At 53.3% G+C, this 26,597-nt stretch overlaps 1 pseudogene; it reads left to right on the forward strand.

The window, feature by feature from the left end:
* The first annotated feature begins 9,195 nt into the window (after window positions 1-9,195).
* LOC137167689 (C-type lectin domain family 2 member D-like) lies at window positions 9,196-15,399 on the forward strand (annotated as a pseudogene).
* Window positions 15,400-26,597: the final 11,198 nt, after the last annotated feature.

Below are 26,597 nucleotides of genomic sequence, written 5' to 3' on the forward strand. Positions count from 1 at the left end.
CATCCTCCCAGAATCAGTTCTCAGCGCACAGAGCAGGTAGATTTAAATCAAGGCAACTTAAATTACCAAGTGGAAAGCCTCGGTTTAAATGATTGATTTTGATCAGCTTTTCCCTCGGTTCTTCAGTTAATTTCTAAAGAAAGCTGCATTCTCACTGGTTGGTAGAACCATTACAACACCTGGATGCACAACTACTCAGAGTCTTGACACTAGATCTAGGTAGCAAAAAGCTGTACCAAGAGTGTGCACTGTAGCCATTTATTTAAGTAATTCCATGGCCTAATATTGTGAGATTCTTATTAGTTGTGCATTTTAGTACATTAGAAAATGATGAGCATCGCTTATTTACTAGATAATTTTTTGTTCATGATTTATGTCACACTACATTAGGCTGGTAACTGGCATTTAATTTAAAAAACAAAACTGCACATGACACACACTAAACCCAAGAATCGTAAATGTTTTAGAGACATAATCTTCTCCCATCAAAATATGTTCCATGTTTACGATGAAATCACTTATTAAACAGAGGGACTAACTGCAGTCAGTGAATTAAATGGATTTTCAGGTTTGCCTGGGAAAACTTTCAATGTATGGAAGTCTCTCCAGTTATTTTAAAAACTAGTAGATTTCATTCCCACCCTGCTGGTTTTTAAGTTTTCCTGCTTTTTCAACTCCAATCGATTTTCTAACTTAGAATATTGTCTGCATTTGGACTATTTATTCATTCTGTGCCTGCGGCTTTCAAAAACTGATTTACCACTTTAACAAACTCCAGTTCCAGGTGCTTAGCTAGTGACTTCCACCAGTTCAGTGGTGTGACTGTTTTTAAACATAATCAGAAGCATATTAGTTAAATGGGTCACCTCAAGCCCTGACATTTATTGTGGTTGGAATGATTAATGGGTGATTATTAAACACCTATGTCATAGCATAACATGTCTTCTACAGCAGTTAGATACCTGCCATGGTACTTTAGGTTGAGAATATTAGCAAGAAAATGAAGTGGAGTAAGTGCTTGATTCATCTACCTCTTTACTGCCTGCAATTTAACTTTGTTGTTGGGTATTTCTGTCTTCAACATCTTGAAGTTCCTTCTGAATTTCAGTGCCATTGGCAATACAGTAGTTCTCTTTCTGCAGTTTCCCCCTGATTCCTGCTTTCTACAGAAAAGTAGCCTTTATCTCAGAGTTTTTGATAAAGGCTCATGGCTTCAGCATATTTAAATGTTTTAAGAGATTGTAATTTTAGGCCTTCAAGTTTGTACATTAAATTCAGATTTAATTTTAAACAGGTTTATTTTTAAAAAGACAATTTTATTAAAAATCCAAGTAATTTAAAAAATTTATTCCTTCCCCACTTCATCTCCCTGCACCCTCCCCCCTTTCCAAAAGGAAGCCACCCAATTTTTATCCACCCTTTTGTGGCCATATCTTTCTTTTTGGGGAGGGGTGGGGAGGAGAGACAGGGCAGGGCTTCACATTGGGGGATTTCTTTCCTTTCCTAGAAATCGCTTATTCACTTGCTCCTCCTCGCTGTAGTTTCTCCCTCAAAATAGCTGTTGCCAAGCTCCCCCGGTTCTCTGACTTTTCTGATATGCCCGCTGTCACACTTCCACCCCTGGCTGCACCAGGACAGCCATGCTACTGTCTGGTCACACTCACCCACTGTCTCCTCATAGGATAATGAGGGTCCAGCTCAGCATCTCTGAGCTTTGCAGAGTCATTTTTACTGTGTTCCGCAAGTAGCTGGTGCTGGGTTTTTTTGCCCAGGGCCTGCTGTCTGGGACTGGGATCTGCCAGCCTCCTCAGCCTCCTGTCCCCCAGCTTTTCAAAGCTGCTCCCCTGGTTGTTCATCTCTAGGGCACAGATCAGGCTGGCGTTGTTCTTTCTATCTTAAATCACTTTCTTGTTTATTCCTCCAGTCAATTATTGCAGAAAACTGGATTAAGTGACCGTCTTGTTGGCTGCAGACAGTCCCCTGCTAGGGTGAGCTGGTAGGGGAGGCCCTGGGGTGCTGGGTGTTGGTGTTATCAGCCCACTGAGATATATGGGGCAGTTCCCCAACTCAGAGCTATTGTTGTAGGCTCTCTACCGACATGGACAAGAAAATTAGTCTGTTGTATGTGTATTACTCTATTAAAGTGCATATTCCTAGGGCATGTGGAGATCCACATGTGGTGTTAGTGCCGCTGTGCTTGGAGCTCCAATATTAGCTGCACTGGCAGCGAGTTCAGGCTATTCATTCAGCAGCCCTTGGTGTTACTCATAAGGAAAGACCACAGGCTCGGTTCAGTGGTGAAGGCGTTTGGTCAGGTTTGTCATCGACAAAGTGCCCTGGCTCAGTGGTTCTAGGTGCGTTAACACATGTCTGCCCCCAACAAGGTAGCAGCTCAATCAACATATAACATTGTCCCCTAGACTGGTACAAAGATGCCCCTTCTCTGACCTCTCCTTTTATACATTGATACAAACATGTATTACATCCTAGATATTGTTAGTTACCATCCTTCTCCTTGTTCCTCAAAAAAACATCCTCATTCATTATCCTGTCATCCCCTCTTCATCTTCACAAGGGGTCAGTGTGTACCTGGGCCATCTCTTAGGGGTGTGTTTACGTAGTCACTTGAGAACTGTGTGTCTCTGCATCATCCTCTCAGGTCAGGAACGTGCTTACTTGGTGCTGACACCGAGTGTATTGCTGTTCTGCCAAGGCCTGCTCTGGTTCGCACGCTGAGCTCCAGCAAGGCCGACCATGTGACTAAAATAGTACATAGAGAGAGAGTGCTGGGGTCACTCTCCTGCGTTAGCATCGATCAGAGCAATGGTGAGGTGCAGCTACCAATCCTAGCATCTCCAAATTACTAAAAATTACTTTCTGCTCAATGCCTTCAAATGACCCTTTCGTTCCAGGTTCCATCCAAACACATCACAGAGAACACCTTAACTTACTTGACTTGCTCCTCAGGAGATGGGTCTATTACAGGAGTGGGTGGGTGAGGTTCTGTGGCCTGCAATGTGTAGGAGGCTGGACTAAGATGATGGTGATGGTCCCTTCTAGCCTTAAAGTCTGAGCTTTGCTTAATAACCTTCTGTTATTTCCTTTGCAGCAACATGCCTGGGGCCTGTGCACAGACTCTCCCTGAGCACTTACTGATCAGATAAGTATCATCCAGGCACTGTCCTCTTGCTCAAAATCTAATCCAAGTCTTGGGTCTCTCTCGTATACCATTGGTTCTTTAGGGGATCTTTCCGCTCTCTCTCCCCAGGCTCAGCTCAGAGACCAGCTCACCATTTCTCCCAGGAAATGACAGTCCGTTTATTTGACTACTGGGGCGGATTAGGCTGCTGATCATCTGCTGGAGTATCTGATAGACAGGAAGGGGTCAGGAATCACAGAAAGAGACATGAATCAGGTGAGTGGCTTCCCTTCTGAATGGTTCCTGGGGATTCAGGCATGGCTGCTCTAGTGAAGGTTACAAACCAGTTTTCTTTGTAGCTCCCCTGTTCTGAGATGCTCCTGAGTTTGTTGATTTCCCAGAACTGGATCCTCAATAGTATTTAGGCATCTGACCCAAAATCTGGGAGCTATTTTAGTTTGATCCCACGAGTGTGCCTGCCTAGTAGATGGAGAGGGCCCCCCCAGCTGGAAGGAGGTTCCCTGGTTGTGGGTGCCTCTCTCCATAAGTAGCTGTGAGCACTGTGTGACGCTACAGCTGGTCTTATGGGTCAAGTTTTCTCAGCCTAGGAGGGTTGTCAGTGGGTGTCAAACAGTTGCATTTGTACTGCCCTAATTGAGAGCGGGGTCCCAGCTCGATGGCAGGTCTTGAGGGTTGAGGGCCCTGGTATAGAGAAAGTTATAGACCTGTCATGGTTCTAATCACGCATCTGTCCAGGTAATGAGAGATCAGGAGTGAATCTGTTTGTGAAAGGGATTGATCAGGGCCGGATTGAGACATAAACAGCATCAACCCTGACTATGGCCCTTGCTCCTGCAGTCATGTCATGTCATTACCTCAGCGCGAGTGGGTGTTTGTGTGTTTAAAGCTTTGAGACATCGGGAGGAAAAGATTGGAACTGTGACTTGAATGGAAGCAATGCAGCAGTGTACCTGAGTCTGCAGAGAGCCTGAGACCATCTTCTGAAATGGGGGGAGCTGCCCCATGCATCTCAAAAGGGTGTTAACCTTGAGACCAGCTCTTGTGGATGACCCCCCACCCATCAAGATCACTCCAGTAAAGGACTCTGCATGTGGCAGGAGGGGAAGAGTGTAGTGGGCCTGGTTCCCTCACCTCCATCCAAGTAAACACACCAGTCCTGCACCATCTTCATTCCCCTGTATATTGGGAAGACAAGGGCGCACAGACCCTGGAGTGGGAATTACGGACGTCTGAGAAGCAGGGAAGAGGACTGTGGTCCAGGAAGGGTGGGAAGGATTTGTGGTGGCTTGTCTGGATTCTTGCTTCCCCTGGAAGAGGGAGGACTCTTGTTGGCATGGTGACCTTGGAGAGCTAAACTAAATTACTACCCAATGGCTATGAGGAAACTGAGGCATGGACAGAGAAACTGAGGAAAAGGCCTATTGGATGCCAGGCCAGGTAAGAGCTTCTTACAGAACCAATTATTTGGTAACTTGTGGGGACGTGTGGATTTTTGATGCAGTTTTATGTTGGTTTGGAAGGTGGTGGGTTTTGTTATCTGAAGTGTTTGTAGCATCAAGCTGTGATTTCATGTGTGGTTATTCAGGTTATTACATCACGCCATCCCTGTGGTACCTCAGTGCTGTCCAGGAGTGTGCTAAGTGGTGTGATTGGCATCACTCATGCACGGTTCTGTTTTGTGTTGCTGCCCCTCCTCCACAGTGTCTGGCTGTTCTCCATGTGTTCTCCGGTTTTCCTTTCTCTCTGTTCCTCTCCCCAGAAGGATCCCTGCCTGGCCCACTTTTTAATGTTCTGTTTTTACACTTTTCACTGTGATATCGATGCACCTTCCATGTAAAATCAATAGCTAAGCCCCTAGTGGTCATCATGGAGTCTCTGGCACTGTTACCTTTTGAGGTAAAAACCCTGCATGGGGCAGGTTGTTTTTGCTTTTGTTAACTGGCGGGTTGGCTTGTTTCAGAGTTGTGTCGAGTGTCACTCTTGGTCCAGCGCTTGCCCTGTTTGTTGTTGAATCTCTGGTTTGGTACTGCTGGACCTGGACCTTTCTCAGTCTCTGCTAGTGAATTATTCATTCCGTTTCTTTGGCTTTAGTTGAAATGTAGCAGCCTTGTGCTGGGTTTGCTGAATGTAAGAATGGCCAGACTGGGTCAGCCAATGGTCCATACAGCCCTCTGCCTATGGTTGATGCTAGATGCTTCAAAGGGAATGAAGAAAACAAGGCAATTATTGAATGATTTGTCCAGTCCCAGTGTCTGGCAGTCGGAGGCTTAGAGACACCCAGAGCAGGGTGTTGTCCCTGACAGTCTTGGCTAATAGCCATTGATGGACCTCTCCTCCATGAATTAACATGGTTCTTTGTTGAACCCAGTTATAGTCTTTGCCAGGGGGTGTCGTGCAGGCCATGAGTTCCACAGGGTGACCGTGCATTGTGTGCAGTGGTGCCTTATGTGTGTTTTATGTCGCTGCCTGTATGTCACAGCGTGACCCTGCTTCTTGTATCCACATATACCCAGGGCCTTTTTCCCTAGTCGGGTGGTGACGCACTGGGATGGGTTCCCTAGGGAGGTGGTGGAATCTTCATCCAGAGAGGTTTTTAAGGCCTGGCTTGACACAGCCTGGCTGGGATGGGTTAGTCGGGTTGGTCCTGCTGTGAGCAGGGGTGGGACTAGATACCTCCTGAGGGTCCCTGCCACCCCCCATCTTAGAGCAGGGGTGTCAGACTGACTTCCTAGGGCGGGCCAGATTGGAACAGAACGAACTGCCCGTGGGCCATGGCCTGGCTGCGTCAGGTTGTACTTCCCGCGGCCGAAAGATCCCGCCCTCTTATGATGTCGATTGTTTGTCACCCCTGTTTAGAGGATTATAGGAGCCCGCCGGCGGAGTGGCAGGGCTCGGAACCCGTCAGACGGAAGGGGGAGGCGGGGCAGCCTCATGCCGGGTGGGACAGCAGCTGTGGAGGGAGCTGCTCCCAGTCTGTGCCGGCTGCTGCGCGCGGGAAGTGCAGACTCGGGCCGGGCCCATCGCTGGTCCCTCGCCCGCTGCTGCTGGACGGTCCCGGGTGTCAGGTGCGGCCGGGCAGCGCGGTGACGGGATCGGCTGCAGGGACCGGGCACACCCCGCCCCTCCCCCGCAGGCTCCCTGCCGGCCCGGGAAGCCGCGGGGGGCACCGCGAGGGTCTGTCGGGGGGTGGGGGGGGGGCGCAGCTGATCTCGGGGTGTTTAACAAGGGGATGGGGCGGGGGAGGCCGTGCACTGTCCCGGTCGGGCGGGGGGCGGCGCTGCGGGGGGGCCGTGCACGCTCCCGGTCGGGCGGGGCTGCGGGGTGGGGCGGGGCCGTGCACGGTCCTGGCTGCGGGGGGCGGGTGGCTGGACCCTGCGCGCCCCGTGCCCGGCGGCGGGTGTCGGTTCCAGCCGAGCTGGGGAAGTTCCCGCTGTTTGTCCGCGGGGAAGCGGCTGTTCCCGCACAGGCTGCGCGGAGCGGGCCGGGGCCGGGCGCTGGCCGGGCGTGGTGGGTGGGGCTAGAGCAGGAGGCGGGGGCAGGCGGGAGGTTTCCCCGATTGACACCCGCACCCCAGGACCGGGAGCTGCGGTGGGAACCGAGCTGGGGGGGCAAAGTCCACAGCCGCGCGCATCTGTCCCCTGCACCCGGCGGGGGGACCGTGGCGCTCGGGGCGGGGTCGCGAGGGCTCCGGGCCCCCTTCCCCGGCGGCTGGTGTTGTGGGGCGGGCTGAGTTAGGATCGCCGCGGGCATGGCGGGGGGAGCAGAGGGGCCGCCCCCAGGGCTACTGTAGATCTGGAGAGTGGGGAAGTGGGAGCAGGAGCAGGCCTGCCTCTTAGTCTGCCGTGTACAGCGCCTTGCACCAAGTGGGGGTGGGGAGGTCTCTGCTGAGCTGGAATAGTGCGGCTCCTTCCCAACTCAGCGCTGGGATACCCAGCTAGCAGCAGCTACTGCTGCGCTGGGGGCACAGGAAAGGGGCTGACACTGCTCCTCGATGGGGGTCTGGGCCCTGTGCCGTTGTCGTGCCAAAAACTGAGAACAGACTGTTTGACTCAGGCTGTACCGAGCAGCCTCACGGGGACGGAGCCAGGCTTAGTGGTGATTGCTGCACCCACTGCCCCCCCCCCCCCCCGCCCTTACTGGGAGTCAGACTCCGTCACCCACTCTTTAGAGCAGCTAAAAAGGGGCAAATTGGAGGTGCGGATGGGCAGGATCTGAGCAGGGGACAGAATTTTACTGGCCTGGGGGGTGAAGCCAATGGAGATAGGGCAGGAGAGGGGCTGAGGAGCAAATTCAGGGGCTGGGGGGGGTAGGAGCCCACGTTAGCCCAGGGGGAGGCGCTGCCAGCCTGTGGCAGAGGCAAAACCCCAGCCCAGGGAGGGGCCGAGGGGGTAACAGTGACCAGCTGGGATGGGCCACCTGTGACCAAAAATAGTGGGGGGGGGGGGCTGAGGGGCATTTTTGTTTTCCCCTCTCCCAGGAGTCTGCAGAAACTGGCGGTACTGAGGGGAGAGGGGGGTCCGCATGTTTTGACACTGGGCATCGTATGTGCCAGAAGCAGAGACAGGTCACAAAGTGCTGGACAGAGTTTTTGCCACTACACACACAATGACGGCGGGCGGGACAGGGTGGTTGACCGATGTTGCAGCTACTGCAACCCCTCTCAGCCAAACTAGCATCCTGCGCAGCAGGTAAATCCTGGGGGCAGAACCAGGGAGGAGGGTGGTGGGGGTGGCTGCCAGGGAGAAAGTGGCAAAGCCCCCCTGCTGCCTGGGGAGAAGCCTGCCTGGGAGGGGACAGGAGCCTGCCCCGGCAGTAGCCGGGTGGCAGAGCAGGGGCAAAAGTGCCGCTACCGCCTGGGGAAGCCACATGGGGGGAGCCCGGCCCCACTGCCAAGACTGGGGGGTCCATGAGTGACAGGCCAGGATCAGGACTACAGGGCAGTGCAGGGTCCTGGCGGCAGGATCGGGACCGGCTGCCACTGGCAGCAGGCTGGGCCGGGCCCGGTGCCCCCCAGCCCCACCCCTGGCACAGCGGTGCTCACGAGCTGCCTGCCCCGCTTCTCCCTGCCTGGCTTCTGCTGCAGCTCTGCTCTGGGGCTGCCCCTGCACGTCCCTTCAGGTGGGGCACGGAGCAGCTCTGCTGTGTGGCTCAGGGTGCCCAATTCTCCAGCCAGGGCCCCCACCCACCTCCCCCCCAGCCCTAGCCTAGCTGGGCTCCTCCGGGACTTACCTGCTGCCTGGCAGCCTGGGGTGGGAGGGGCTCCCACCGACATAATAAAAGCACCTTAAGGAGCCGCGGTAGTTCTGGTGGTAGGAGAGCATCTCCTCCCCCCCCCCCCCCCCACACACACACACCCACACACACACACACACACACACACACACACACACACACACACACACACACACACACACACACACACACACACACACACACACACACAGTGCTGTCCACAGCTGTGCTTATGCCGGCAAAACATATGTTGCTCGGGGGGGGGGGGTTTTTTTTTTTTCTTCCCCCCCCTGGGCAACAGGAGATTTGCCGACAGAAGTGCTGGGCTAAGCAAGGCCTTAGACTCCTGCCCAGAGACTTGTTCTCGCTTCAGCAACTGGGGCACCCCAGCAGGAATTGGCAGTGACCACAGGCAGAACAGGGCAGGGTTCGTTAGTCACCTGGCACACGGCCCTTTGCCACGGGTGGGTGGTTTCCACAGCAGAGCAGGTCTCTGAAGCCCTTTGATGAGGGAGGGGGCTGATGAGGTTTAAGGTGGCTTAATCATCATGGCACCACCTCTGGCAGTAGGTTGGGCTGCTGGACCAGGAATGAGAAACCACAAATCAACACACACACACCCCAACTGTCCTGCTTGGTCCATCTCTGCTTTCAGATCAGCTGGAGAGTCCGGAGCAGGCACCAGGACCTCTGCCCCTGGCTGGGCTTTGCTGCCCCTGGGTGGGACACAATTACTTGGGAGAGGAGCCGATCCCAGCCCAGCGCCTGCAGCATCTTCAGCCTGAGTGTCGCTGAGAGAGACAATGGAGGATGCCGTGGGGCCGACTTACAGCCACGTGCCGCTGCAGGAGCGTGTTAGTGGCAATGGACACCTGGAGAGTGGAGGGCAGCCAGGTAATGGGGCGTCGCTGGCTGGGAACAGGCTGGAGAGACACTGACACTGCCCCAGGTGGGGCCATGCTCTCAGTGGCAGCAGCAAGTGCCCGACCCCTGTCTGTGGGCAGCAGGGACTGGATCAGTGCCAGGGGCTCTCAGGGCACTGGTCCCTGGCTCACAGCTGCTGTCTGGTGCACACAGCCGGGCTGGCCAGGTGCCTCTTGGGCTGTGTGTGTCAGACCCCCTGTGACAACACTGGTCCCTCTGCCTGCTTCTGTCTCCTCCCTTCTGCTGTGCGTGGCCAGTGTGAGACTCCAGGGTGCGGTGACAGGCGCACTTGGCAACGTGGGCACAGCGGGGATGGGGAGGGGGGCAGCTTGAAATTCTGCCACCGGAACAGACGGGTCCTTATCTCTGTACCCCGGAGCTCACCAGGCCTCATGCCGGCATGGCGGGGAGGGCCCCGGACTGAGGGGAAAGGGGGATTGTTCCCCCAGCCCCAGCCTGCCTGGCCCCCTGGACTCTTCTCCCAGAGTGTCTGACAAAGCAGCAATCGACAGGATTCTGCATGTTCTCGGGCAGCTCCAGCCCTGGGGCTGTCCAGTGAGACGGGTCCTCGCAGCCCTGGTTGACGGGTCTTTCTTTTTCAGACCCTCACGGTAAGGGCAAGAAATGTATCATTGCCCTCGGAGTTGCCCTCGCACTCGTGTCTTCAGCTCTGATCGCTGCTATCGTCCTGGCAGGTGAGTTCTCAGTCCTCCCTGCCCCCCTCTCTGTGCATCCCATTCCCCCACAATTACCATTTCTCCTCCTGGTTAGTTGGTTTCTGCCCCAGGACAGAGGACTCCTGGGGGATGTTCCTCCAAAATTCTCCTCCTGCCCCTCACACGCCCCTGCACCTGGGCTGTCTCTGTTGGATGCACTGACTGACATTATTTCCCACCAGCAGATCTCTGAGCACTTGGGACATCTTTGCCATGCGCCATGCAGCAGTCACTTACCGGGTGTCTGGTGGGACAGGGGATAGCACAACAATGAGCCCTTTGCGTACCCTGTGTCGCTCTGATTTAGCAGCCTGGCCTTCCCACATCTTCAGGGCATGCCTGGGGGTGGGCGGCAGGTGCTGCAGTGTTGTTGAAATGAGCCAGAGAATTCAATTGTCGTCACCTCCGTCAATGCAGCGTTGAAACCGCCCCAGTCACGGATCTTGGCCATGAGGGTCCCTTAGCACCGGTCACTGCCCCAGTCTGCACAGACAGCGTAGGCTAGGTCACAGGGCGGCTGTTGGTGAATTTGAACCCTGCCGTATCTGCCAGTCATCTGAGGAAGGGGGTGCTGTGACATGGTCACAGAGTGGGAGTTTTCTCTTGCCCTGGGATCTGATCACTGGGCCCCAGGAGAGTTTAGCAGCTGGCCGAGGGGATTGAATCCAGGTCAGCCTGCGTTAGGAATCCTCGGGGCTGATGTCATGACATCAGTGCAGCTGAGCTGGTGCAAATCACTAAAGCAGACGTGCTGCGTGGTGCGGAAAGGCGCTGGCCTCGGTGCAGTTCGCTGAGTGCACTCAGTGACTGCACTGCTCCAGCACATCCACAGGAGGTGTTTGCCCTGATGTCACTGCACCACCATGATTACACTGGTGCAGATGGCTCTGCTACAGATGGGCCTGAACCCAGCTCCCTGCTGTAATGGCAGCTATTGCAATGGGCATCACTGGCACTGGGTAAGGTGGCAGCTACGAACTTAGGGTTGGTCACACACCTACATGTGCAGGGAGCTCCGCAGAACATGTGGCATCTGACCTGGAGATGGCTGGGAGAAACCCTGTGCCACCCACTATTAGTCACTGACTTCTCTGCAGTCAGTTCCCTGGGCGAGGGTGTGGGTGACTATGCACTGCAAAGTTAAATCCCCAGGGTAACACATGCTCACAGCTGCCATGTTTCCTAACTCCTCTTAGAGCGTCTGTTCCTCACTGAGTGCCAGCCACACAGGGAGGCTTAAAAACCAGCTACTGAGTTACCGTGGTGCAAAAGAAGTGATGTGCTTGAAAATGTCTGCAGGGATTTGAGTCCGACTCCTCTCAACCCCAGAAAGGAAACGGCAGCAAATGCCCCTAGGACTGAGAATGAGCAGGAGCAATTCTTGCAGGGCGTAGGATGATTTCACAGCTCTTACACACTGTCATCTCATAACTCTGCCTCTGGCTAGTCACCAACTGGCCTGGCCTTTCAAATATCCCTTTGGTGTCAGTTATGGGTGACCCCCAGTGCTCTTCTGTCATGGCACTGAAAGGGTTACGCTGCTGTGAGGGCTCCCAGCAAGGTTCTTTCTTGCTGCTGTCTTTGGGGAAAGAAAAGTCTGCAGGTAACAGGTGAATTAACTTACACCATTCTCAGTGTAACAGGCACTTGCTCCTGCTGGCACCACCTTGTAACCATTTCATGTCCCTGAGTGAAAGTTACCTCCCATCACCTTGTTTGTTGCTAGGTTGAACGTCCAGTTGTTGATCTTGTGCTGGGGTGAAATGCTCTGAGCTGTGTTAGTCCCTCCCGGGCTGGGGGTGTCCCTGGAACCCTTCCTGCCAGGCACATTTACTGTGTCAAACGTCTCCATCAGCCTGTGTGGGATTGCACTGGCCAGTGCCTGGCTGTGGGTCCCAGTGGGGTTGGCAAGCCTTGGCCGCAGTCAAATATTGTCAGATACTCCAGCAAGACCAATCTGGTGCAGGAGGCAGCCTGCCTTTTTGCTTGCGTCATGGAGCCGTGCTCGTGGTTTTAAGAACTTCGTTTCAGTGTGGTTTTTTTGTTAAAATATCTCGGGTAATTTTTTAAAATTAGGCCTAAGGATCTATCTGACGCTAAACCTATTGGAGACCAGAAACTCTTCCTCTTCTCTGTTACTGTTCTAGTAAATTGGTGTTTTACAATATTTGACCATTTTTGCCCTATTTGACTGGTCAATTGATTACTTTTGTAGCAGTCGAATGCCCAACTCTAGGTGCAATTCTTACCCCACGTGTTACGTTCTCATTCTCAGTGCTGCCAGCTAAGCCTTCGTCAGCTGACCTGGGCCCCCTGCTGGCCCCACATGCCCGGACGGCTGGGTCGGTTACCAGAGGAAATGCCACTATTTCTCAGAGACCGAAGGGAACTGGACCTACTGCTGGAGCAACTGCTCTTCACTGGGTGCCTCCCTGGCTGGAATTGACAGCGAGCAGGAACTGGTGAGAGACTCTCTAATTGCAGTGTCCTGGCCTGGGCACAGTGCTGACAGCTGCAGTAGAATCGGGGCTCTGCCCTGTGGGGCGGGGAGCAGCTGTGACTCCTCACTTGCTGGGAGGCCAGAGCGAATGAACTTCCAGCAGCTGAATCCCAGCCCTGGGAGCTGGGCCCTAGTGTCTGGGTGTGATCCCAGGGATCGCCCATTCACCCCAAACGGGGGCAGCCCTCTCTAGGGCAGCGCTGGCTCCAGCATCTCCCGGCCTGCTGGCTGCGTGGAGTGTTACTGAGAGCACGGCCAGCACTGCTGTTCTGGGGGTGGGAAAGGAGCAGCCAGCTGAGGACGAGGGGCCGCCTCTGGCACTGCCCTGGCCTGAGGATGGGGGTTCAGGGGCCTCCCCTTGGCGTTGACCCCTTCCCGGTTCAGATTGACTCTCTCCCTCCTGGTACCTTGCTGTAGGGAGCAGCGGCTGCTCTGTGAGAGGAGACATCTGTGCAAAGATCTTAGACCCAGCAGCTGTCCCCAGGCCAGGTGAACTTGGGGTGCAGGCGACTGGTAGCACGTGGGTGGGGCTGTGTGAGGTGGGGGGGGGTTAATACTTACTGTCTGGATGATCTTGTGCTTTGCAAGAGGGAGGTGAAAATCCACACCCCTCCTGGAAATAAACTGAGCACCCGTCAAGATGCGACTGGGATTCTCTGCCGCACAGGGCCCTGGGGAGAGCACCAGAGCTGGGGCTGATCCAGGCCGTCCCTCTGCTTTCTTTAAGACTTTCCTGCTGCGCTATAAGGGTGTCCATGACCACTGGATCGGCCTCCACAGGGAGCCAGGACAACCTTGGAAATGGACCAATGGCACCGCATTCAACCGCCTGTGAGTCTCATCCTCTGTGTTAATGCCTGGGTTAGGGGATTGTGGTGTGTGAGCTGTTGCGTTCAGGTGGCTGCACCGTTCAGTGTGAGTGAAGCAGACAGACACGGCCCTGCTCCGTTTGCTTGCTGTGTGCGTTAGAGACAGAGGGAAGTGATGTGTCCCCAGATCCTGCAGCGCTTCCCCAAGCGCGGTGCTGGCCTGATTCTGGGCCCTGCCACATGGTCCTTGGTCAGAGGTGCCCTGAACTGGGTACGGGTCCTGCTGGAGGATTGCAGCAGGGTTGAATTACTTGGCCAGTGAGGCCCCTGAACCCACAACCAGGCAGGACACTAAAGGAGCCTGCTGCTCACAGGGGCTGGGCATCTGGGCTCCCGTTGGCTGGGGTAGAATAGTGGTGGCTTCCCAGACAACACCCCCTGATGGAGTTCAGTGGCCTCCGAGTGTGATCACAAAACCAGCTCTGCTTGAGCCAGGAGCAGGGTTTGAACCCTGGGCTTCCTTCACTGGAAACCCCTTCTGATTGATCAAGCTGTTATGCAGGCCAGCCACTAGAGCTGATGGCCTGGGGAAGGGGAGACCCCGCCCTGCCCAAAGAGGAGTGGTGCTGGTCCCCCTTGCAGACAGCTGTTCTGTGTGTGATCCCTGCCACCAGCCAGGGTGGGGACGTGGGGATCCCCAAGTGGGTGTTTGTGTTGATCCCCACCTGTCACCCAGGTGTGAAGTGGTGGCTCCAGCTCTAACGGGAAGCACTGCAAGCGCTGATGTCATCACACAATGGCTGCTGTGTTTGTGGTGCAGTGCCTGTGCTGCTGGCATTTCACTCCTACCCTCCCCGGTGCAGTCTGTCCTGACAGGCCTCTGCCCTTAAGGGATGTTGTAAACTGTCCGGAGAGGCCCCATCTGGCTCTTCCACTTGGTGGGTTACAGCTACTCAGCTCCATGGTTTTTTCCCAGCAAATGGTAACTTTGCTGAAAAATGCATTTTGGAGGCACTTTCACTATTTGTGAATTCAGCAAATAATTTTGGCTGGGGCAAAAAATGAATTTAAAAAAAAAAAAAAAAAAAAAAGGTGAAATGGTTTGTTTTGGCTGTTTCCAAGCTGAACATTTTGACTTTTTTGTTTTGAACTGATGTTTTGGTTTTGAAATGTAGCTATTTCTTCCAAAAAAAAAAAAAAAAAAAAAAAAAAAAAAACAAACCCAAGAGGTGAAAATCACCCAAAATTAAAATGAGAAACTTGGTTTTGGGTCAAATGAAATGTTTCGTTGGATGCCACACAATTTTTTTTCTCAGTGTTTTGTTTTCAGGTGTATTTTGACATGAAATGAATGTATTTCATTTCGGTAAAGGAGGAGGGAAATCAAAACCGATCCGTTTTGGTTTGAACCAAATTTTTGTTTGGCCCCTGAACTGAAAATTAATTACTTGCTTGGCTCTGATCCCGAGGGGCTGAGAGTAGCTGCTCCACACTCAGGCCTGTGTTCTGGGGAATGGCTCCCCTGGCGTGAACTGCCTAGCCTCTGCCTGACTCCAGCTCCCTGGCTTCTGTGTTGCAGGTTCCCGGTACGAGGAGGAGGTGACTGCGCGTATCTGAATGATGAGAATGGCATCAGCAGCTCACGGTGCTCCACAGAAAGACGGTGGATCTGTAGCAAACCTGAAGTTTATGTGACAGGAAAAGAGACTGCACTGGAAGGGAACTTGTAATAAGAGTCTCCTAGATATTGCACTACTACAGCTCACACCTACTTGAATGAGCTACATCCCCATTGCTCAGCCAGGCCTACCTCAAGGAAGAGCTAAAAATCAGGCCGTGGGGACCCTCAAGCAATAAGTGCGCATGTGGTTTAAACTGTACATTCTTTGTATTTGCCTTCTAGCTTTCCAACCTTTAAACTCAGGGTCACATTTTCGAGCTTTTCTCTGCAGCTCTGAGAGCAGGATCTTCTGAGAAGGAATCTCCGCCAAACTGTTTGAAAATGCTGGGGAAGGCCTTGTTAGTTTAGGGAGTGGTAATTACTGTTACCTGAGTAAGAAGCTCAGCCTTCCCTGGTGCAGCCACCGCCGCACAGCCCATGTGACCCTGCCTCTTCCCATCCCTCATGGACTGAGTATGATGGAGGCAGGCTCTGGCGGGTTGGCCGGGGCTGCTCCTCTGGCCGGGTGCCCGGCGGATGGGGGGATGGGCTGCTGTTGGCCAAAATCTTGTTTTTGAAATATATGTAAGAACAGAGCCACAAACCCCACCACCCCTCCCTACCAAAAGGCACATCAGTCTGAATCAAAAGCTAAAACCTCAAACTGACTCTTACTGTTCTACCTTTTTAAATGTTAATTCAAGTCTGTCTGCACTTGGTATAATTTTAAGATTGTTTGTAAATGTCTGTACTATGTCCACTGGCCATTTTATCTGTTAATTTTACCTGCTTCCAATATATTTGTAAAAATCCTATTCTAAGTACAAAAAGCCACACTGCAAGGTAATGTATCTATCAGTGTGAAAGACACTGGCAAAAATGAAATAATGACTGCTTTAAAAATAATATGTAAGTTCTTAAGCTAGGAGTTGGCCCTGAGTGATTGACGTGTGACTGGCTGAGCAATTGAGTTGGGTGTAGACAGGGAGAGTGATTGAACATTTGGTCTGAGTGAGGGATATTGAAACAGACATGAAGAAAACACCAACCTCACCTAAAACATTTGAGGGAAGAAGAAAGGAGCGAAGATGATCAACTGGCCGAAGAGGAGCCCACCCTGATGACTTTGGAATCAGCCCATTTCAAAGGACAAAATCTGATCAGGCTTGCAACAATGTGGGTGATTGAGGATCACAACAAAAATGCAGTTGCAGCAGGACAGAGCAAAAACCCATAGACTGACATGGGGTCCTTTCCCTATAAAATGGGACAAGAAGATGAAGGCTGGAGGTTCAGGTCTACATCACCACACCAGCCAGGAGTACCGGTGCGCATCGGCAGAACCTTGCCCCTCACCCTCATGCTCTAGTCACCTGGCCAGTGACTATCACGAGCACCAAGAGGCTGGTAACTAGGACATCTGTGAGACCCCTGGGTATGTCTGTCTGTCTCCGTCTGTGTATGCCTGTCAGTGTGTGTGAGTGTGAATGAAAGCATGGATTGAAACGTGTCTCTGTAATTGTAGTATTGATTTCCTAGTGTTACATTAGTGATACTATTTCACTAAGTAAAGCACAATATTAATGTTATTACAGTGTTGATACTTTTCTTTGATACTATTTACCAAGTTTCTGTGTTCACAATAAACCTGGTTTGTTGCCTTATCCCCTGAAAAGATCCTGTGATATTTGTTATTTGGGTAACACTGCTCCTCTACTCCAGCTGGAGTCGAGCTCGTCCCTTGGGTCGGCTGCTCCTCCACCCCCATGGGCACGGTGTCTGGGGAGAGGGGAGGAGAGGGTTTGTGCCCGGCCAGCACGCAGCTTGAGGATGTGCACCTGGTGCACAGCTCAGGGGTCCAAATGACCTGTATATTACTGAAGCCTCATGGACCCTCTTGGAATCTTTGGTGTCCCCCCAAGGGTGTCGCGCCCCCCAGGTTGGGACTCTAGGACAGCATTTCTCAGGTGCAGCCACCAGCAGATTGTTTTGCAGCCGTAAGAGCCTCCAAAGCGCCTCAACAAATGGCTGAGATGTTCAGTGTTAGGGTGCCTTGTAAATGCCATAAATCATAGTGTGCGCTCATTTCCTTCTCAGTGTTACAGCACAGAGCGTGCAGAGCTGAACTACATAGTGTAGGAGAGTAAAGAGTTAAAAGCTGGAGAAATGGTCAGGCCTAAACTACAGGGAACGGGGTCAAGGCATGGGCAAACCTTGTTTCTGTTAATTGGTGTGAATTCTAGTTCTTCTTTTCCTCCCTTCCTGGCCATCTGCACAGGGGATGAGTCTATCCCTATTTCTGTGCAAGGCCTTTTGGTGGGAAGAAAGCGTTATTATGTTCCTTCTCCCCCTGGCACGCCTTTACTTCAGAGAATCTTAGGGTAAAATTAAGAGGTTTTAAGGTGATGTGCCTGCCCCCTGTAAGGTAATCCTGTAAACAACAAGCAGGGCGGGTATAATTATATTCATTTTGTAGGTGTCACTGTAACCAAACAAGGGTCTCTGGGGAGCTGCTGGAAATGAATACATTTACGTACTGTTATGGATAAAAGAATTGTAAAGTAACCCCCTCATTGCTCGCTTGCGGTGTAGAGGTGGAACGAGCAGGCAATAAAGGGTTCCTTCTCCCCAATCCGCCCCAGGGACAACCTGTTTGGTTATTTCTAACACATAGGCCTGGTTTTCTGTCAAGTCACAAAGCATATTTTTTGGTAATCGCTATGTTCACATCTCATACTACCGTAGCTTTCTAAGCGGCTCTTGGCTGTCATCGCTGGCAAGATCACGGTGGGGTTTGGATAGGTTAAGATTGTTTGTGGTAGAAGCTGAAAGAGTTAAAAACGCGACTGGACATCAGCAAGTTTTTCAAATAATCAGTGCCAGAAAATGATCCTGAAGATGATGCAGAGATGATCCCGGAGGACCCACCTGCTGCTAAGGAAAGCAGAACATGGATGGAAGAAAACCAACATTTCAGGACCAGTGAGAAATGCGGTTTCTTGTGTTTCTGATGCCATCTGATTCGGTTTTTGAGCGAGTTGCAGGGTGCTCTGTTTGTAAGGGAGAAATTCATGAAATCAAAATTTATGCAATGCGATGTCACTATAGCACTCGTGCGAGGGAAGTTGAATAGAATCACCCCGGTGAGTTTCAGAAGTGCAGGCTGTTATATCATGCAAAAATGGAGCTTATAAGACAACAGAGATGGCCCAGAGATTTTGTTACTAGTGTTGGGTTTTTTTTTTTTTTTTTTTTTTTTGGCGGGTCTGTTTGTGAAAGAGAAATTTTGGACATATTGACAGAAACATTCTGGACTTTTATTATGTAAAAGCAGTTTTACATGTAGTTCAGAATTGTTGTACAGACATCCAGCTCTTACCCAAAAAAGCAAAAGAAGGAAACAACAAAGAAGACAAGACGATGCAAAGCCCCTTCTTTCTGTCTGTTATATTTAGGCTCAGTAAAGAATAAATGCAACTGTACACTATTTTTATTACTGAGTCTGCAAAAAAAATCCTCTACATATTTTTTTTTCCCCTATAGTTAATTAACAATGTTTGGAAAAATTGTCAGAGGGGTGAGAGTTGGTGGCCTCACCTCAGGCCACCCAAAAAAAAAAAAAGGGAGAACCCCTGCTCTGGAAAGCATGATGTTTTTGTTTTATATATAACCATTGCCTTAGTGAATAAAATATTGTATCGTTTGACTCTGTTCTTTGATAATAAATTTATTCATGTTCTGTCTGGATGGACAGAGGAGATTTCTATGTCAGTGCTGTGTTTTAAATAGAGGCTTTTCCTGCTGTGAATCTTACAAGCTGCTGGGGGCTGCTCCTGTGTAAATAGGGAGTCAGAGTGCTGTGGGTGCTCAGTGGAAGAGGAGCAGAGCAGGCCGGGGGATGCTGAGAGGCTGTGGGGGTGGGTGGGTGGGTGCCTATCATTAACCTGTGTAGAGAGCGAGGTTGGCAGGGGGCTGGAAGGCTGGGCTTGTGCTGCCAGAGGCAAGTGATGTCAGAGCTGACCCCTGACAGCCATGGACATGGCTCCCTCATGCTAAGAGTAGGTGGCGGTAAGGTGCCTCACAGGCTGGGTACCCCAGCCCTGCAGCGAGAAAGGGAGACAGTTCAGGTAGAAGGCATCTGGTTTCTCACAGCAGGAGGATGTCTACATAGGCGTGGCCAGCAGGTTTCTGATCCAGCTCTAGCATCATCACCAGGGCCCCTGGTCTTCATGCTATTCTGTCCTGCACTGGATAGTGGGGTGGGCTCTGAATCACTCAAAGAGGGCTATGCACCCCGCTCATTCCATTCCTCTACTCCCCCCTCCCACCTGTACAACCTCCACAATGAATTCTCCATGGGTGAGGCGAACAAGCATTTCACTCCATTCCTACTGCTGGCACACAGCTAGGATACCTGCAAAGGTTTTTCAGTATTCGCTACTTGGTTCTTTGGTTTGGTGTGAGTGCACTTGGGGGGATGGGGAGGGGAGCCAGAAAGTTGTATCCAAAGGTTTTAGGAAAGCATCAGCCTCCACAGTCACAAAAAAGCAGTAGCACATAGGTATGTGTACTACATCACGACATGTTCCCTCATATGTATCAGCCTCTGATGCGAGGAGCGGGATGCACAAGATATCTCTATTTTCCTTGATCCCCTGGACCCAACCCCAGTGATGACAGGGAGGATTTCTGGTTGGCTGAACTGAGCCTGCGACCCAGCAGTGTCCTGAGCCCACTCCAGGTGAAAGTTCTCACCCTGATCCTCACAAATGTTGTGCAGGCTGTAGCAGGCCACACTATGGCTGGCGTTAGTACCACTGGCATTCAAACTGTTCTGTCAGTAGCACCAGCTTGCCTTCAGCCTCCCCAATGGACCCTGTGATGCTGACAGGCCAGCTCAGGTCACAGTCTCAGAACAATTCTCTTGGGTGTGAAGCTCAAAGAAGTGTTAAGTGTATCAATTCTCTTGTATGTTAAAATAGTGCAAAGAAAAGTAAGAGGATTGGTTTGCTGATTATTTTGCTGTAATTGGTATCCTTGCACTAAACTAACCCTAGAACAATAATGTGTGTAAATATTATGATGAGATATTTATTTGATGTGCAGACTTCATGAAAACTAAGGAAGGATTGTTTCTGGCTCTCACATTCGGTTTACTCATTGGAGATTGAAGCTTTGAAAATGAAGGTTGCTAACTTCAAAGCAAGGGCCACCAAACAACTATGGATTCACTGTCCCAATCTGCATTTCCTAATCTGCGTCATCAAAGGAAGCACCCATGTGGGTCAAGACCCATGTCAGCTTGCCTGCTGTGAGCAGGATCTCTATGTACTGGTTCAAGGGAATGATCCTGTATCTCTGCACTGATGGATTCTGCCATATCAGACAGCCTGACAGCCACATCTCCTCCATACCCTGGCACCATGCAACTTCCTGGTACACCCCACACTGGCATTCATAAACCTACCGTTGTGGTTGACCAAGGCCTGCAGAAGCAGGTGGCAGTACCCTCGACAGTTGACACATTCGTGTGCTCCTTGTGATGAGCAAACTGTGGGTGTGAGTGCCACCCCTGGACTTCCCCAGCTGTTCTGGGGTCAATCAAAGACAGCTGTTATTTCAGGTGTATTATTTATACCCACCCCCAATGGGCCCAGCAGAATTCAGTGCCCCACAGCGTTCCACTCCTAGGGACTGACCATTGACTTGCTGACACCAAAGCATTTGGCCATGGACCTGTAGCAGTCTGGAGTAATGCCTCCATTGACCCAGCTCCTGCCTTTCAGGGATCTGGAGTTCCTACAGTGATGGAAAAACCCCTTCCATCACTGTCATCTGTGTCTACACTGGGGGTTACTGTGGCAACATAGCTCTGCATCTATAACACCTGTAGAGTAGTTGAGCCTTTGCCCCTCCACCCCTGCGCAGAGTATAATAACGGTGCCCTGCAGCTATCCGGGGGTTACCTGGACGTTGGCTCCGGCCGCTCACCAGCAAGCGGAGCTGGTGTGACTGTTTACTCCCTCCCTGCAGGCGGCCAGCGTGTTCGGTGACTTGCTGTATTGATAAACACGAGTTAAAAATGAGTCAGGCCTCAAACCTGTGAGATCCACTTAAAAATCATGAGACTTAAAAATACTGAACGCTGAGTTCTTTTTACTGGCTGTCTGGGTGGTGAGCCGTTGGCAGGCATGGTTTCTAGTGTTCTCTGCAAGGGTCAAAGACTCCCTTTTGTCTGCCCTCCCTAAGAAAACCACGAGAGCAGAGACTGGCCCACTTGCAGGATTCTAGGAGCCAGGGCTCTAAGAAAAACCCCAAATGTGGGACTTGGAAGGGGCGGCTGGGGGGTAAGTCACAGCTGGTTTAGGGGAAGTGTACCACTCACTTTACTGCACCTAGTAGGGCGTGTGCCAAGGAGAGCAGTTAATAGCTGTGGGGGAAACCTCCCGTCTCTGCTCCCATGTGACTGGCGGGATGAATTCCCAGCTGTCCGGCTGCAGTGAGAGCCCCTCGCACGAACTGACAGAGCTTGTCTCAAGGACACGCAGCACCTGCCAGCCCTGTCCTGGGCACAGCCAGCCAGCGGGGAGGCAGGAAGGCCGAGGTCCTCAGAGCGACGCGGTGCGGAGGAGCTAGAGATCTTGTGGTGGAAATTAAGTTCAACCCATGGATCCAGATGTGTGCAAGACAGGGTGTGCGCCTGAGCGGTACAGAGGGAGCGACGGGCACCGGGGCACGGTGGGGGGAGGGAATCTGAAAGACATCTGGTGTGAATCCTTCCTGAACCCAGGGCTGAAACCAGCGAGGCTAGGAGGGGAGAACATGCAATTGTGGCAGCTCCAGGGTGAGTGGGAAGCGCAGAGGGAGGCGGGCAGGGAACTCACCTGCCAGAGCTGCTACCAAAGCAATAATCAGAACTGCAGCAAGGACCGAGACACAGATCAGGGTTTTACAGCTGGATGGCTCCCTGGAGGGAGATGGATAACCTGAAAGAGAAGCCAGGCTTGGTCCCAGGGCTACTCCACAGTGAGGATCTGGAGAGCCAGCGTTCGTTACCATCAGCAGAGCTGCCAGAGACCAGCTATTTATAGCACTGCTCAAATGCACGCACCCCTGGCACATGGACAGATATTAATTAAAACCATCCCGAGTCCTAACAACGCCCGCTCCCAATCCAGCCAAGGTACAGGGATCTCTCCCAGCTGGCATTTCAGAAGGCTCAGCAAAAACGAGCCTTGAACATGTGTGGCGGGCACAGAACTCGTCCATGGACGGCAGGGATTTCACACTGTCCCCATACACTTGGCTCTTTGCCGTGGGGGGAGGGGCAGACCCTGGATTTAGGGAGAAGCTCTTCGGGGTAGGGCTGTCGTGTGTGTCTGTACAGCACTCAGCCTAGCTGGTCTCTAGGTGCTGGAATATAAATAGCCAACAACAGGTGAGGGTGCCTATGCTCTCCCATTGGAAACTCTGGCCCTTATGGGAAGCAGCAGGAAGAAGGGCTGGAATGAACACAGGACTGGGCTAACTGTTCTGGATGTGGATGCTGGCATGTGTAGGAATAGGGCTAGTGCCCCTTTAAATAGTTGGTGAGCCCTCCCATGGTGCTCACCGTGTTTTAGAAGCCAGCCAGAGCAGCTGTATCTGGGACCCCGTTGTGCCATGGGTTTCCATCATAGAGTTTTGTTGTCTTTTGCTCTTTAAAAAGGAGTAGCACGCCAGCCAGAAGTGTTCCTCCACAACCCGCTGCTGCACATGGCAAAGGGAGGTTACAGGAGCCCATTGGGGCCATCAGGGCCTTGGCTACTTGGGCAAATCCTGGGCTTCGTAATTTCTCCTTCCACTGAAAGTTTGTCTCGTTGCACGTGTCTCCCCACAGCCTGTTCCCCGAGCACAGAGCTGTGATTACCTGGGTCTCATGCTCCCCTTGCATCTCCATTGCTACATAAGGACTCCATTAGCGGAAACTGTTCTCGGAATGGATTTCCTCCAGTTCCAGTCTCCGCTCCCGTCTCAAGGTCCCAGTGCTCCTCTCCTTGCAGACTCGGCTCAGTCGGATCCGCTGATCTCCCCATCTCTCCACTGACATACACAGGGGCTGCACTGAGCACCCCTGATCTGCTCCTCTCTGGCGGCAGAGAGTCACTTCCACCGGACGACAAGCCAGCCACGCTCGGATTCCTCCCCAGCTCCTGCATGGAGCTGAAAGCCAAGGTGCACCACTCAGGACAGACATGGCTGGGGGAGGAGGGTCGGTTCTGATTGAACGGATCCCGGGTTTGAAACGGCACCTGGACTCCACCGGCTCTTCTGGCCTGATGACAGCTCAGAACCTCGACATCGGGGGTGTCCAGCCTTTGAGCGGCAGGGGCCACATGGCCACGTGTTTTTTACTAGGGCCGCTGAGCAAATTTTGGGGGAGGGGGGAGAAGGGGGATGCTCCTGTGTCCAGCCGGCCGGGACTGCAGGGGAGGAGGGGGCTGCAGGTGCCAATTTTAATTTTTGGCAGTGGGTGCCAGCTGGGGGGAAGGGGAAGACCTGGAATGGGAGACGTGACTCACAGCACATCCATGGCCCTGCTCTCCCCACTCCCTGCCCCACTTACAGGCGTGGGTGTGGCTCTGTACGTCTTCTGTTCCCCCCCCCCCACCCCCAGGCAGGGAGCCACTTCCAAGCCTGGACCTGGCAGGCTGCCTGAGGCAGCTCCTCTCGGGCATGGCGGACTGGCTGCCAAGTGAACGGAAACTCCTGGGGGAAAGGAGTGAGAAGGGGGCCCCCCACAGCCAGCATAGATGGGAGAGGGAGGCTGCTTCCCCCAGCCAGGCTGCACAGAGCAGCTCCCAGCCAGCTGGAGCTGTGGGCTCCGCAGGTGCTGGGTGGTCAGGCTGTGATCCCCTTGGGCTTGGACAGGCCGGCCCGAGCGGGAGAGTAGGGCCTTGGCTGGAGGGAGAGGGCGACCAGCTTCCCAAGCAGAGGGCCCTTCCACGGCCGCAGAGAGCAGCGTGGAGCAGCATCCCCACCCAGCCAGAAGTGGCTGGCCCCACGCCCAGTCCCTGCCTGCCCAGGGCCCCTGGCTCTGTACTAAGTCGGGGCTGCTCCTCGGCTCTTGCTGGCTGGGACAGGTGCAGCTGCTGCTTGGTGAAGGTAAGCAGCATTCTTCGGTCGCCTTCCTGACCCCTGTGACTCACCCGCAACACAGGGAGACTCCAGGATCTGTGCGCAGGCCTGGCACCATCCCACGAACACCGGGGCAGGGAGGCTGCAGCTTACTGGGCGTGGCAGAATTCAGGTGGTTTGTATCATTTCAGTGGCTAATACTGGTTGATCTTTACACTTTAAGTCATCAATTTAAATGGTCACAGCTATGGGGAAATTGGAGACGGCGAGCCTGTCAGACAGTATTAGAGACAGCAGACACTGGTATTCAAAGAGTTAAAGCTTTAACATTGTTAAACCAGGTTTTCAGCACCACGTGTCAAAATAGACACAGGAAATTTTCTTGCTCCGGTTGGTTGCAAGTTCCCGAGCTGCATTTTCCTCACTTCGGTTCCAACCCCACCAACGGAGAGATTTTCCCCACCAGTGTGTGTGTTGTGTACTGATGAAATCAGCACGGACATTCTCCTAGAAACAGCTCATCTGCTCAAGCCGGCTGCTTGGCTGGATCCGTCATATTTTAACAGGCGCTTCCCTGGTTCCCAGCTGACAAGTTCGCAGCAGAGGAGATGCTGCCACTCCTGCGGCTTCACCTCCTGCTCCCAGTGAGGGCACGTTAGGAAGAGAAGTCACGGGGATGTCAGCAACTGTCTAATAACCCCCTGCCCCAGCGCTGCTCCAGCGTAGCGGAAATGCCTTCGTCCCCATCAGCGCAGCCCCTCCCGTGGCTCCATCCTCCTCCTCCCCTGCTGCTGGAAATCTCTCCGTTGCTCCCTCCCCTTCGGGCGCTGCATCTCCCTGCCCCCGCAGCGCCCCGCTCGTGAGCACGCAGGGGGTCCCGCTGCACAGGATCGGGACCCCCAGGGACCAGGTCTGAGAGTCTCGGGAGCTCCCGGCTCAGCCGGCAGGACACCCAGCCTGTCCCCGCTTCTCAGGCGAGGGGCACCTTCCAGCCAGTCCCGGGGAGGGGGCGGATAAAACATCGGGGAGGGGCAGCAAATCTAGAGTTTCATGGCTAGGAAATGCACAGTTATGGCTACACGGAGAAACCAGCCAAACGTGCTAAGGGCTGGACGTGCTCAGCGCCGGGGACATCAACGCCCGGCAGCAGGGGAGGCCCGGAGGAGCCCGGCTGCGCTAGGGCTGGGGGGGGGGGGCGGTTTGGGGGCCCTGGCTGGAGAATTGGGCACCCTGAGCCACACAGCAGAGCTGCTCCGAGCCCCCGAAGGGACGTGCGGGGGCAGCTCCAGATCAGAGCCGCGGCAGAAGCCGGGCAGGGAGCAGCCCCGAAGCGGGGCAGGCAGCTGGTGAGCGCCGCCGGGCCATGGGTGGGGTTGGGGGACACCGGGCCCTGGCCCAGCCTGCAGACAATGGCAGCCGGCCCCGATCCTGCCGCCAGGCCCCTGCACAGCCCTGCAGTCCCGGTCCCGGTCCCGGCCCGTCACTCACGGCCCCCCCAGGTGTCTTCCCCAGGCAGCAACGGCGCTTCTGCCCGGGGCGGGTCCTGTCCCCTCCCAGGCGGCGGGGTTTTTTTGCCGCTTCCCCCCCATCACCCTCCTTCCTGGCTCTGGCCCGGGATTTACCTGCTGCCCCGGGCGCTGCTCTGACGGGCGCGGGGGGGTGGGGGGGGGGAACTGTAGCAGCTGCAGCATCAGACCGAGACCAAATCCCGGCGCGTGTGTAAATGTCTTAAACCAACCCCCTTCCGCCGCATTTATAGCCGCCGCCGCCGCCTCTGACTCACGGCGTGTCATGCCCTGGGCCGGGGCGGGAGGGCGGCCGTAGTAGCGCCGTTTACTTAAGGGCTGCCTTGTGAAAATGCCGGAACGTCACGGTCCGGGCTGCGGGCGGACCGCAGCAGCTGAAAGTCACGTGTGTCACCGTTGCAGGTTCCCGCCCTCCACCACACCGGCTCAGCAGAGTCTCTGATCAAGTTCGCGATCTCGGTGTAAACACACGTTTGCAGTGCAGACAATGCCTGGGAGACTCCTACCTCCAGCCCGTCACTTCTGGTTGATCTAGAATTATTTGCAGCACTGAAGAGCCGCTGACTGACCGAGATTAAACACACACAACAGTTCTCCATTTGATCTTTGTGTCTAGTCAGTTTCACTGTAGTCACTTTCACTGCTTTCACCCCACCTTTGGCAGCTGTGCACTGCTTCAGGAAAATAAAATCAGCCATGTCTTCCCCCTCCCCCATCTCTATTCATAGAGATCTGATCATCTTTATTTATACCTCTGTACCGCCCTAACTAGTGCTTCATACACATCCCCAAGGGCTGGGGGGGGGGGGCATTTGAGTGCACCCCACCCTCAAAGACAGTGACCTGGGAGCGATGTCTAGACATGGATGATTTTTTTTTTTCAAAAAAGAAGGGTTGGCTGTAGAAAAGTGGCAAGTTTTGGAATACAAGGTTTTCCAGGAAAGAGTGTCCAG

This window comes from Emydura macquarii, unplaced genomic scaffold (genome assembly GCF_026122565.2).
Source record: "Emydura macquarii macquarii isolate MOO-44397 ecotype Brisbane River unplaced genomic scaffold, CSIRO-AGI_Emac_v2 contig_2964, whole genome shotgun sequence".
Taxonomy (NCBI): domain Eukaryota; kingdom Metazoa; phylum Chordata; order Testudines; family Chelidae; genus Emydura; species Emydura macquarii.